The sequence below is a fragment of the Dermacentor andersoni genome, chromosome 6 (genome assembly GCF_023375885.2).
Source record: "Dermacentor andersoni chromosome 6, qqDerAnde1_hic_scaffold, whole genome shotgun sequence".
NCBI lineage: Eukaryota > Metazoa > Arthropoda > Arachnida > Ixodida > Ixodidae > Dermacentor > Dermacentor andersoni.
In genome coordinates this window covers 148,092,717-148,106,798 of record NC_092819.1, presented here as the reverse complement: position 1 = coordinate 148,106,798, position 14,082 = coordinate 148,092,717, and positions in this window count along the sequence as shown.

The following is a 14,082-nucleotide window of genomic DNA, read 5'->3' as shown; positions in this document are numbered from 1 at the left end:
GTGGTAAGTTAGTTCACGCGCTCGGGCGTGAGCGATCTCGTTACGGTTGGCCATGGAGGCCTGATGTGATCCGAGGTGAGCCGGAGACCGGATGATAGTGTGAGGACAAATGTCTCTATGACCTAAAATGTGAGTTGCTTGAGCTGATACTGATCTGGACGCTAAGGCACTGACTGCGGCTCGTGAGTCTGTGTAGATTTGTTGCTTAGAGTCGTCAATAGTTTGAAGTTTTTTAACTTTGATTATGGCCATAAAAAGAAGCTTCTTTACGAAGATCCAAAATAAGTGGAAAACAATTAGTTATAGCAACTATGTATCTATGCTATATCACTAATTATCTATGCTATATATCTATGCTATAAATCACTAATTGCCTAGCAGCTGTTTCTAAATTCATTAGACACATGACACTTTTAACGGCAATTGTAGTGCATAGGCGACACACCATATAAATGCAGCCTAAGCCCTCGGAATCAGTTTTCTGGCTTAAGTGCCGGTTGTCACGCATTGGCGGCAAGCAGTGTTCTCCAGCGCTGAAATATCGTGTCATCTAGGAGTGATAGCGCGTGGCTGGCAAACGTTGTTTGGATTCGCCATCGACGAGATGCTGCCCCGCGCAGCACCAACAATTTTCTAGAGCTTTACTAAATTTTCTAGAGGTATTGTGAACATAACGAAAGTCAGTTCATGCTTTCAAATTTTGGTTCGTATTATTGACTTCGCAGATATTACGAGAGACATGTGGAATTAATGTGCAAGGTAATGCACAATAATTGCACATTAACTTATGCATTTCCGCTTTGGCCACGGTATTTCGCAAATTCGCGATATTCGGCATATTCGCCAATTGCAGCACTCAATGACTGCATAAACATGTTATGGGAAGACCTCGAAAGGACCATGTTTTACGGCAGTATATGGATGTTAAATCTCTTTAGCGGTAGAAAGGAGCTTCAAGCACGCGTTACACGGTGAAATATAAGCGACGACAGCTTCCTAATAGGAAGAAAAGTTGTGCGAAGTTCGTGCCTGTAGCCAGTGGCGTTGTCAAGCTTTGTTAGGGGCAAAGCGGGTTAGGGGAAGGAACATGACGGGGATACGGGGGGGGGGGGGATATGGGGCGTGGGGGGTTCGGGGATGCGGGTGTTGTCGCACATAGTTTTATGCAAAAGACAAGAATTTCAGGCTGAGGGAAGGGGCAGGGCACGTGCCTGGTGTGCACACCCCCTCCCCCTGGCTACAATCGCTTCCTGTAGCCAGCGTAGGCGCTGATAGAATCGGAAACTGACCAGCCCTCAACAGCACAAGCCAACCATGCATGCGACCAGCCTGCAAGGGACAGACACTTCTTTATGTGAGAAAAGTGCAATGTACACCTCTGCCTGAACAAAAGTATTCATTGTATTGCTTAATTTCATCAGCCTTAGGTTACCAGTAGAAGTCGTGTCGCGCATCTATTAAGTATGCGTTCATCTTTAGTGGAAAAGAAACTGTCTTACGCAAGTTAAGCCAGCAGCGGCCTCAATTTTTTTTTCTGTGTGTGTGATATGCGTGCAATTTGTTTGGCCTATGTGCCGGATTCTGGGAATTCGCGCTATACCCAGAAGTTCATAGAAAATTCAGCCTTCACCGAAAATATTGGGGGCCTTTGATTGCGAAAGCTGAAAGAAGTTAAAATCTCTGGCAACAGTTTTTTTTTTTTCTGCCGTGCCTTTAATAATTCCGGCGTTACCAGTTAGATAAGAAGAAAACGTCGAAGTAGCAACTGTAAGAAGTAGGCAAAAGCAAACGATGACGCATGTGAGAGATATTCACTTTACCGCGGTAATCGTTAACTTCATGCAAGTGAGGAAATTGTCTTAGAGCGAAAACCAACGCGTAATAAGCATGTTCTGAAATTCAGGGACTCAATCTCAAGCTACCGCAGGTCCTGCTGGACGAAAGTCAGTGAAGCCCAATTTCTGTTCATATGGCACACTGCGTATATACAAAACATCTACAGTCCTTGTCCGATCAGAGGAAGCCTCTCTAGAAACATGAGTGTTGCTGGTGTGTAACGTGATAGAGTCGCAATAAGCAAGAATAGTACGCCAAGGATAACGAAGCACAAACCGTTGAAAGAAACGAAGGCATTATTTCCCATAATAAGGCAGCTGGAGCAACCCTGAGTCTACAGATATGCTGGTGTAATTCTTCACTGCTGCGCTAAAGGAATCCACCAGGTACTGCTGCACTGGTGAGGTGGTAGCTTGAGTTAGCCAAACAACGGAGGAATCAGGAATAGATCAGCGAACAAGGTGATAGTGGGACAACGTGGAGGTCAGTGAAAGAAAATAATTGAGGAATTAGAGTGCCAACCACAAGATGAGCACTGCGACACGGTTTCAACGGCACATGCGCGGAGAAGGCTAAGTCACGTGGAAAAAAAGTAAGCTATGTGTTTGGGCCTGGTGGAAGCGGCCGCCGCGGTTGCATGGTAGGAATCGATGTGGGGGAGGGAAAACCCACCGGACGAGACGGAAGGGTTCAAGGAAGAGCCTTGTATAGCGTGGGATGTGAGGGGTTGGGCCCGGGTATTAGGAGCCTGGCGTAGGGCATCACAGGCGAGCACATTAGCCCATTCTTTCCCCGACATTCCCACGTGACCAGGGTCGGGCACTATTCCCACTAGAGTGGAAGTGTAAGGATTAATGTCAGTCGTATGGACCAAGGGGGGAGTAGGTGCATAGGAAAAACAGGAAGATGTAATCAAAGCGAAAAGTGAAAAAAAAAACGCGGTCATAACGAAACCAATGGAACGTAGAGCCTAAAGGGCTTCATCAAATATGAAGCCGTACGAAACGTAGGAAACGGCCTTATTGGGCTTAGGTTTGCTAACTCGGTAGTCTGCTTGAAATCTGAACTGCATGCAGGTAATAATTACAGTGCTGTCGGAAGGCTAGAACTGGCGGCGCATTGACAATTGTCGAAGGAAGCTGTGGCTGGGCATTTTTTAAATGCCGGAGTAATGAGCGGGAATAATAGAAACGAATAAGCTCGCACACCAGGTGTAAAACTGCACGGTACGTCTTCTAAAACATGCCAAAAGGTGAGTGCTGAATAATGCCAAGAAGCTCGTAAGAATTTTCCCGACCACCTCTAAACATACCACGTTAAAGGTAAGACAAGACCGGCATATATTTTCTAATTTTTTTTTTATTTCGCGATACTGTCCATCCCGATAGGCATTATTACAGGAGTGGGCACATGATCATCAAAAACGTACAATGAGAGTAACATAGCAACGAACAAAGAAGAAATTAGCAAAGAATGAAAACAGAAAAGTAACGTTCTCAAAAAAAAATTATTCTAGCGTGAAAGTGTGCTTATGTGGTGTTGGTCTGGTGTGTTTGTACTTTACGAAAGTGGCTGGATGCAACTTCAGCGCACTATGTAATACTAAGTATACGAACTTTAAGCGTAGAACCATAGCTCAAATTTCGGGGGTAGCGAGGCCTGCGCCAGAAAGAAGTTCGGTTGGTGAATATGTGCGTCTAAACCATTATAGATAAATCGGGCAGCTTTTCTTTGTTTTTGCTCAAGCGTATGAATGTGGTTTTTGGTGTGAGGAAATCATAATAACTAAAACCCAAATATATCTACTTCATGGCCTACTGAATGGAAGCCCTTCTCCTTACTCTAAGAATACAGCACCTGTGCTAGGAAAATGCTAACTTCTCCCATTTTCCCCAATCCCCAACGATACTTCTGACCAACACAGTTCGCAGACTAACGGCAGATGACGTATTTCCATGTAGCAGCGCTGAAGAACGCCGGATACTAGATTCGCGTCTGGGGTTCTGACAATTTCATAGCCTAACTTTAAAACAGCGTTTTCTCATTTGTAAACGTTTCTTTACAAAAAGATTCAACAAGGTGACTGTAATCACATCGAAGTCGAAACCTGTGGACGCAGTCCTCGGCACGTCATAGTTACGGCACATTTTACCAATCGTAGTACCACACGGCTAACGAATGTGGCTGAAAGTAGAATAATTTTGGAAAAGTAGGAACATAGACAAGGAGAGAGAGAGAGAGGAGGGAGGGACGGAGAGGCAGGAATGTTAAGGAGAAAATAATTCGTTTAAGACCCTGCTCCTGGGAAAGCGGATTTTAGGAGAAAGGAAAGGAGAAAGATGAGTTGCGAAACGCAAGATCTCACACAAATCGCCGACGTTGGACCACTCACCATCGCAGCCTGTCTCGCGGGCCCGGAGACCGCAGGAAGCAAACAAGCACTGCAGCTGCCTTTAGCGAACCGGTCCGTTATGACCACTTGCTCTGACAGTGGGTGGTTGCCTAACAGTGGGCGATTGTGCAGTGCCTCTAATGCACAAGACCTCCCTTTGCGTACTATAGCGCCGCATGCAATGCGGCCTAGGAGACAACTTGGGTCCCTAGATATGTGCCACTGGGCGCGTGCCGAAGAGACATATTCGACACTGTGCATGTGACATCGGTGTGTACCCATTCTTGCTCAATCCACCAGCTATATGACGCACGAAAGGTGACGAGGGATAGCGCCCCATCCATAGCGGACTCCTTGGCGTCCGTGTCTGCTGGATGGACAGCTATTGCAACGAAGGTGCAGTCCCGGTACGAGCGATAGCGAAGGTTGGTCTTTCCAGTATCCTGGAAATATCAGCCAGTTGAAAGTGCGGAGTTCAGACAAGGGCGCAGTGATTGGAAGCTGGTACATTGTGCCGTGGAAACATTAAGCAACATGGGTGGTAGCGAGATCACCACTTAATGTGTCTAGCGTGTACTCATGTCGTCGTGATTCATGGATGGAATGAGGAAATGCAGCAGGTTGCAATACGTATTCGGAGTACTATTATCTGCCACTCTTCACCATACACCAAGGCATGTGCAATGCCACAAGCAAGCGCGTCATTCTTTTTTCTGTGTTTCCAAGCTCGGGGTGGGGGGTGGGGAGGGGGTTTGTTCATGCTTTCATAAAATTTAAGACATCTTTTGCACCACCCAAAGCGTGCCACTGATTATACCGCAGTAGACGTGCAGTGGCAAAATGGATCTTCTGGTAATGTATGTTGGCTTGTAATCCTTTAATGCATATAAACAACCTAATGGTCGGTCAGTTGGTTGATCCGATAGAAATGTGTTCAAATTAACCTTTTGCAAACACCACTGCAATAATATTAAACTGCATTCAAGCACGTGCCTTCACGAGAGTTGTTTGAAACTGTTAAACGCTGCAGGCAATCAGACAAATCCTCTGCAGCGCGCACGCAGCTTTATTCCCTCCCCTCGCTTCGCTCTGAGCAAGCGCAACATGTGTTTCTATTTGCTACTAAGGTGCGACGTCAGGAAGCCCTCTCCGTCTTTCGCGCACTCTCTATCACCGTCTCTCCTTCCTTCGTTCCTCATCTACACTTGTGACATCACAAACTTCCCTCCTCTTCCACGCCACGAGGCAACCGACCGACGCCGTCGGCCTTTCGTTCGCATTGTGAATATTGACGATTTCGCAATTTCAGTTTATATGCGACGCACTCCCACTAAGAGCGCTATATTTCTGACGAAACTGCTTTTTTTTAACTGTTTCACACCGGACACCATACACCGGTGGTGCCGCCTCCTGACCTTTGTTACGGTGGCTCTTTTGAAGCCACAAGTGAGATTAGGATTCACGGACGACGAGATTACACCGTGCCGTGCATCTCCGAAGAAGAATGAAATGGTTGAATGCTGTTGAACTAGAGCGCAAGCAGACTGCATTCATGCATAATTCATGGTGTGACGCCACCTCCATAAGTTCTCCTACCTTGATGAAAGACGCGAAGAATAGAAACTGCGAGCATCCCGGCGACAGGCCCGTGTCGTGCTCATGCACTGCCCCTTGCTTGCAGCTTTTTGCAATTGTTGTTTGAAATTACACGCGCCTATTTTTCTCCAATCGCCGCAATCAGTGACAACCGTCGCGTTCTCACGAAGCTATAGATCGCTTAGAGAGAAGCCGCTGAGTCACATTTTTGAGGCACGTGTCTCCGGGTGTTACCCGTCGTAGTGGCTCATCGCTAACGGGGTCCTCCTGCTTATGCGAAGTCGCAGGCCCTAACAAGAAAAAAAAGCAGTGCCATTTTTCATTACTTTGGAATGATTCGATGAAAAATTCAAGGAGGGCTTCTTAACTAATAAGCTTCCAAAGTAATAAGGAGCGCCACTGTTTCTTTTTTTTTTTCATTTTAGGCACCTTGTTGCTGAGCTCTTGCACCTACAAACTTTAAACCAGGTTTTACCATGAGATAGCCCGTCTAGAATCGACCAGACACTCCAGATAATAGGCGTTGCTTGTACCAGACTCGCCCCTGTTGTAAAACGAACGGTCAAGGGCTGTCGCAGAGAGGACGGTGGTGCGAAAAAGGCTGCCACCTTCCCATACGTGTATAAGCATTCGTACCATTTGAAAAATGTCGCAGCAAGCTGCGGTATAATGACAGCGTTCATCGCGCTTTATGTGATTTCGCAGTTGTCTTGATGGTTGAGAAAAAAAATAAACATCTGGTGCGCACTGCGCAAACAGTTGTCAGTAAAACACAAGGATCGCTAGACATCGCGCGAGACACGCGCAGGGTGCCAGATGCTATGCAGCTGCGGTACGTCTACGTTGGCCAGAGGAGCAGGTGCATCGACATCATGCTCAGGGAACAAGATTTGTGCGTCTACAACTCGGCACGCTCCCACTGTATACATACCGCTGCCGTAGTTGTTGTCGCAGGCCTGTGCTTCCGGAAACTCGCATTTTGCCATGAGACACTTCGCAAATAAATCTACAAATTATAGAGCCCTTCCACATCAGAAAGGTGGGAGACGCTTAGGTCAGTCTGCCATCTATTTTGTTTACAGAAAAAGAATTCGCATATCTTTGCAGTACATTTCACCGGATCGACTGAGAGAAAAGGCCAGTCGATCTACGAGTATGTCTGTAATGTTTAGGTTATTCCTTGTTTCTCAAGCTGATAGATTTCCTATTAGATAGCGCTTGTGAGGTTGGCATAAATATTGTTCTTCAAATAAAACTGCCACTTGTGAGTTGGCGCTCATGTCGTTTTGTCCTTCTCTTGGTCATTGTGTTTTATGCGGAACTCATAGTGTGGTCTGCATTAAAATATCGTAGTCTCTATATAGATGCGACAGCTGCAACCGCATGATCTCGGTAAGCAGAAAAGCAATAAAAGCTGGCTCTGGTTTAGAGCCTAATTGCTTGTATTCGAGTTTCATTATCGGAGTCTCTGCAAGTATTTAGCAGTTATTGCAGCGCGTTGGTACAATTCACAGTACTCAAATCTACAGCGACATCTATTGTTCTTCAAGTTAATACGATCCTGCACTATGGAACACAAAAAGCACCGAAAACTGTTAACCGGAGCAGTATTGAATTTTACGAGATGGAAGCGAGGCCGCCGAATTTGTGCGAAATGCAATCCTCATGAACACTCGCCTAAGCCTCGTGAATACTAGTTACACTATTTGAACTGTGATGGGGAGCAAGCCGCATACCCACCCTTTATGGAAAAAAAGAAAAAGAAATAGTGACAATTACACTAAAAGAAAATATAACTTTCAAGGAGGCACACAGGTGGGTGCCCTACCTGCCCCGAAATACCTTTGCCGATGTGGCGCGTCAGGGGGCAGCGACACAACGGCTTCCGGCGGCTGTCCGGCGCACACGCAGTGAGCCGGCGGTGACGCCATCCGCCCTCTCGGCGGCTTCAGCCAGCGCTGGTCCACTGTCCCAAAAGAAGCGGCCATCGACTTTCGTTCGGGTGCATGGCTCCCAGGGTCTTGCCTGTCGAGGCGAACAAACGACTCGAAAAAGCGCGTGTCCACCGGGCTTGAAGAGGCGATGGACACATCTAGCGAGATGGCGCAGCAAGCGCCTAAGCAGCAGCGAGGATCCCTCGAGCGCTCAAAAAAAGAACCAACCCTTCCCCTACCGGAAATTGGGAGTAAGCGAAGCTTGTCCTGCGGGCACCGGACCTTTGTCACGGTTAAGCAACCCAAAGGTAAGCGCCGGATTGCTTCCGCCTCCCGCTCCCTCAGCTCGGAATCTTCTTCTCACTGGTGTCGGATTACCTGGGCTCGGGCGGCACTAACGGCTGTATCGGTGCGCCGACGGTGAGCGCTTCCACGGGCGTGTTCTCGGGGGACGCACAACGTGTGGCCGTCCCATCCGTTATCCGAGACTGAGCTGAACGGAACGAAGCCAGCGCGATGCGCGCGAAACGCTTTCCTGCCCTTTCATTCACAGGCTAAAGTGAAACGGCTCGGATTGGTTGCGCTGGAATCCTTGCTGATGACTCACGCTGCGGCGCCACCGCAGCTGCCAACTCATCAAACCGCCCTTTCCCGCAGCTGCTGTGCTCTGGGAGCAATTCGGTTTTTGCGTGACACCGACAATACCACTTGTGAACCAATGCAAGCTTCTCTTGAATGAGAACCCCCGCATCACAGGACCCGATGAAGGCCTTGCCGGTTAAGTGCGCTTTCACCCATTAGACACGCAGCACCATCCTCTTCTGCAACACAGACACACGGATATTGCAGTGGAATGTCAGGGGACCTCTACGCAATTAAGATGATGTCAAAGAACATTTTTATAAACTGAGTCCAAATATGCTCTGTGTCCCGGAAACACACTTAAAATCCAGACACACAAACTATCTTACACAATTATATGCCATTTTTTGTAAAGACCGCAATGACGCTCACGCCTCGTCACGCGGTGTGGCTTTAATAGTTGTTACGAGTGTCGCCTGTAAGCAACTACAACTCGGAACGTCCTATGAAAGAATTGCCGTCCGGGCACTCCTGTTCAATACCATGATGACTCTTGCTTCCGGTTACATTCCCTCCCAACTATCACATTCACAGAACAGATTTCGAAAGCCTTATTGATGAACTCCCAGAGCCCTATATACTCGTAGATCTAAATGCAGATAGCACCTTGTGGGGACACTCGCTTTGGGATGCAAGAGACCACGTAAAAAAATATATCTTTTTTCCTCAGGCGCATGCATCCTGAATAAGAAAGAGCCAACATTTCACAGCGTTGCACATAAAACATTTTCTTCAATGGACATAAGCATAACTTGAGGTCCACTTATATCATTCCTAGAGTCGAACGTCATCAAGGACCCCTACGGAAGTTATCATTTTCCTATTGTTTTACAGCTAACAAAACCAGATGACCGCAATCCACCAGCTCCCAGACGGAAAGATGATTCAGGTGATTGGACGCGGTTACACGAACTTGCGCAGCTGACGTGGAATGATGTTCGTGCCCTCAGTATTGATGACGCACTGGCAAACTTAGCAGTGTTTTTTAACTGATGCCACATAACCACGTATTCTTCAAACCAGAGGTCCACCTCCTAAGAGACACATCCCTGGTAGAACAGAGAGTGTAAAGAAGCACGAGGGAGGGCAGAACAAAGCGTGGTTTCTCCCACGTGACTCTCCTACAGCAGAAAACCTTATAGGAATTAAACACATTAAATCACAAGGCAGTCGAACACGAGGGATTGCAAAACGGGATAGCTGGCAAAAGTACATCCTACGAATTAATTCATATTGTCACAGACAAAGCAACAAAAGACTTCGGTCGACGCTATAGATCTTTTATAAATCGCTGTGCTGGCCCCTTCATCTTTGTCTTCTTCTGGGAGCCACCCAACATGTCTAGCATGTGGCACCGAATTGCACCGAGTGGCTGTCAGCTGTGTCGAGGTCGCGGAATTACCCCCCCTCCCTAGAAGCATCACCTCGATGCGGAACATTGATGCACTGGAGATTGCCATGGTGATACTGTTGAGATGTAGATTGTGGGAGAGGTGTGGAGCTTTGCCTTCACCGGTAGTGATATAACTTCAATCGAGAGACGTGAACGACATCGGACAGACGTGGGCGTCGGGGACGGCGAGTGGTGCCTTCTCCTTCAGGAATCACTTCGTATGTGACATCGCCGAGTCGTTGAACGATCCTATAAGGTCCAAAGTAGCGGCGCAAAAGTTTCTCCGACCGACCACACTGGCGGATTGGTGTCCACACCCATACTTTGTCACCGGGTTGATAAGTGACGTCGCGGTGACGAAGCTTGTACCGGTCGGCGTCGTTGCGTTGTTGGTAGCGGATACGCATCCGTGCGAGCTGGCGCGCCTCTTAGGCGCATCGAGCGAATTCGGCAGCACCAGTGACAACATTAGAACAGTAGGTGGGTAAAAGCATTGCGTCCAACGTTGTAACAGCTTCCCGGCCGTGCACCAAGCGAAAAGGGATAAAGCCGGTAGTTTCTTGAACGGCAGTATTATAGGCAAACGTAACATATGGGAGAACGTCGTCCCAGTTTTTGTGGTCGACGTTAACATACATGGAAATAATATCAGCAATCGTTTTGTTTAGCCTTTCTGTGAGCCCATTCGTCTGAGGATGGTAAGCAGTGGCTTTGCGATGAACTGTACCACTGAGAAGCATGATATCTTCTGTGAGCTGCGCTGTAAATGCTGTGCCCCGGTCGGTTATAACCACTGTTGGAGCACCGTGGCGGAGTACGATACCATGTACAAAGAAGGCCGCAATATCATTAGCAGTGCCTCGTGAAAGAGCTCGGGTTTCAATGTAACGTGTAAGGTAGTCTGTGGCAACAGCAATCCAACGGTTACCAGCCCACGACGTGGGGAAAGGTCCAAGCAAATCTATGCCAACCTGCTGAAAAGGAATCTGCGGAGGATCCACAGGATGGAGAAGTCCAGCGGGACGCAAGGGTGGTGTCTTGCGTCTGCGGCAGTCGCGGCATGTCTTCACGTAATGTTTTATTGTCACGGCGAAGGTTAGGCCAGAAGTACTTTTGGCGCATGCGTGAAAACGTCCGTGCGACTTCCAAGTGGCCCGAAGATGGCTCTTCGGTAGAAGCCCGCAAGATGTCGTCACGTATTGAAGACGGCACTACAAGGAGGCAGACGGTTGCGGTCGAGGGAAAACCCAATTTGCAGAGAACGCCATCGCGGAGAAAAAACGAGGATAACTTGCGGATGAACATACGAGAGGGCTCTGGTAGACGGTTCTCAAGGTAGTCGATGAGAGGCCGGAGTTCTGAATCATCGCGCTGTTGCTTGCTGATGTCTGATACTGTGATAATGGACAGAAATGCGACCTCTGCATCAAAGTCGTATGTCGAAGGTTGAAGTGGAGCACGTAACAGGCAGTCGTCGTCGGTGTGTTTACGCCCGGAATTGAACACTATCGTCATATCGTATTCTTGCAAGCAAAGACTCCAGCGTGCAAAAAGGCCAGATGGATCCTTCTGAGTGGCGAGCCAGCACAATGAATGGTGATCTGTCACAACTCGAAATGATCGGCCGTACAAATATGGTCGCAACTTAGCAATTGCCCACACAACCGCCAAGCATTCCTTCTCCGTAATGGAATAGTTTCTTTCAGCTGGAGACAAAGTGCGGCTTGCGTAAGCAATGATGCTCTCTGCTCCATCTTGCCACTGTAAGAGAACGGCACCAAGGCCAACGTTGCTGGCATCCGTGTGCAACTCGGTGTCACTGTCTTCGTCAAAGTTTCCTAGAACAGGAGGTGTGTGTAGACGTTTCTGGAGTTCACAGAAGGCCCCTTGTTGGTACTGCTCCCAGACAAACGGAACATTATCCTTAGTCAACCGTTGCAAAGGTTCGGCTATCTGTGAAAAGTTAGCCACGAAGCGTCGATAATATGCGCAAAGCCCTAGAAAACGGCGGAGTTCGTGTTTGTTCGAAGGGGTTGGAAACGAAGCAACAGCAATGGTTTTGTCGGGGTCTCGTCGAATGCCCTCGTAACTGACGACATGGCCTAAAAATTTGAGTTCGTCATACCCGAAATGGCATTTTTGAGGCTTTAAAAACAGGCCAGCAGTACGAATTGCGTCAAGAACTGCTTGTAAGCGCTGGAGGTGCTGCTCAAAAATTTCTGAAAACACAACGATATCATCTAAATAGACAAGGCATGATTGCCACTTTGAGACCTGATAGAACCGTGTCCATCATGCGCTGAAAAGAAGCAGGCGCAGAGCACAATCCGAATGGAAGGACCTTGAATTCGTAGAGTCCGTCAGGCGTAATAAAGGCGGTTTTCTCGCGGTCACGCTCATCAACCTCTATTTGCCAGTAGCCGCTGCGAAGGTCCATCGGTGAGAAGTATCGAGCATGTCGAAGGCGGTCCAAAGAGTCGTCGATGCGGGGAAGGGGATAAACGTCCTTCTTCGTAACGTTGTTAAGCTTGCGATAGTCAACGCAAGAACGCAGTGTGCCGTCTTTCTTTTTCACCAGAACCACAAGTGACGCCCATGGACTGGTGGAGGGCTGTATGATATCGTCGATAAGCATTTGTTGGACCTGATTTCGGATGGCGTCTTGCTCTTTACGAGAAACACGGTAGGCACGTTGGCGCACGGGTCTTTCATTGGGATTTGTAATAATTCTGTGTTTCGCAATAGGTGTTTGGTTGGCCTTCGATGTTGAAGCGAAACAGTCCGCAAAAGACTGTAAAAGGCTTCGAATGCTAGCTTGTTGTTCACCTGATAATTTAGAATTGACATCAATATTGCTGTTGGCTGGTACATCACAGTTGGAATCTCCATCATTGTGTCCTACAGTTAAACAAGCGGGAAAGACACTGACTGGCTCCAAATAGGCGATGGCAGTTCGTGGGGCGAAGTGCTGGTATTCACGATTGAAATTGGTCACTAAAATCTGAGCAGTCTGTGACGACAGCTGCAAGATGCCGCGGGCTACGCAAACCTGTCGAGCCAACAAAACTGACAGATCGCCTTCAGGGATTTCGAGATAGGGAGGATCATCATCTGTTTCTACGGTGATCAACGCAGTACTCCGGGGTGGTAAAGTAGTACAGTCACCCGAAGCGCGTAACACCGTGGACTGTGGGTGGTAGTCGACCAAATGAGTTGCGCATGGAGCTGGATAAATTGACAAGTAACTCGCGAAGGTTTATGATTGCGCCGTACTCCAGAAGAAAGTCCATGCCGAGTATGACCTGTCTAGAGCACTCTGCCAGTATAATAAATGAACCGACAAATGTGACCTCACAAATTTGTACCCTCGCAGTGCATGTGCCGATCGGCGTGAGAACATGACCGCCGGCTGTACGGAGCCACGGTGCGTCACCTTGCGAAGTGCAGTAACCAGGTGTCCGCTCATGACAGAATTATCGGCACCAGTATCGACAAGAGTGGTTACCGGGGGGTTATCTACAGAAACGAGTACGTCGGCTGAAACAGGTTCACGGTTTTCGAAGGAAGGTGTCGAAGGTACGCAGTCGTCGTTGTCGTCGTTATCGTCGTCGTCGTCGACGCCGTCGTCGGGGTGTCGGAGCGGAGGATCTTTCGAAGTGCAGTGGACAGCGGCCCCACCCCCGGAGGTCGCTGTTCTTAGTTTCCCGACTTGGGCTCGTGGGCCGGTTGCCCACGGAAGCGGAGAACGTAGTGTAGTGGCTAGGTGACGCCGATCGTCGAGGAGGTGGTGATCGTGACTGGCGCCTCTGCGGAGACGGAGATCGGGTCGTTGGCAGGGATTGTTCAACCGGTGGGAACTGCGCGTACGGCTACGAAGGTTGACTGGCCAGATATTGCTGGATTTCTCTCGGGCGCTCTCCCCCATGTGGGCGATGAGCGCCGGCGTGATAGCCCTGGAGTCCTATTCTTCGGTAGTAGCAGGCACGGTACAAGTGGCCCGCTTCGCCACAGTGGAAGCAGAGTAGCTGATAGACAGGTGTGCGCCACACGACTGACTTTCGCGTATTCATTCGGGGGCTCGTGGAGTCGTACATATTTGTACGTGAAGCTTGGCCCTGGAAGTGGCACAGCGGTTCTTCAGAAGAAGGCGGGTTACGGTGGTTCCCGGGTTGCGCAAGTCGCCTCACTGCTTGCGCATAAGTCAGTACGGGAGCGACTTCAGGGCTGGTTTGCACAAATGGCTGTGCTGCCTGACGGACTTCTTCGCGCACGATATCTGTGAGGGACGT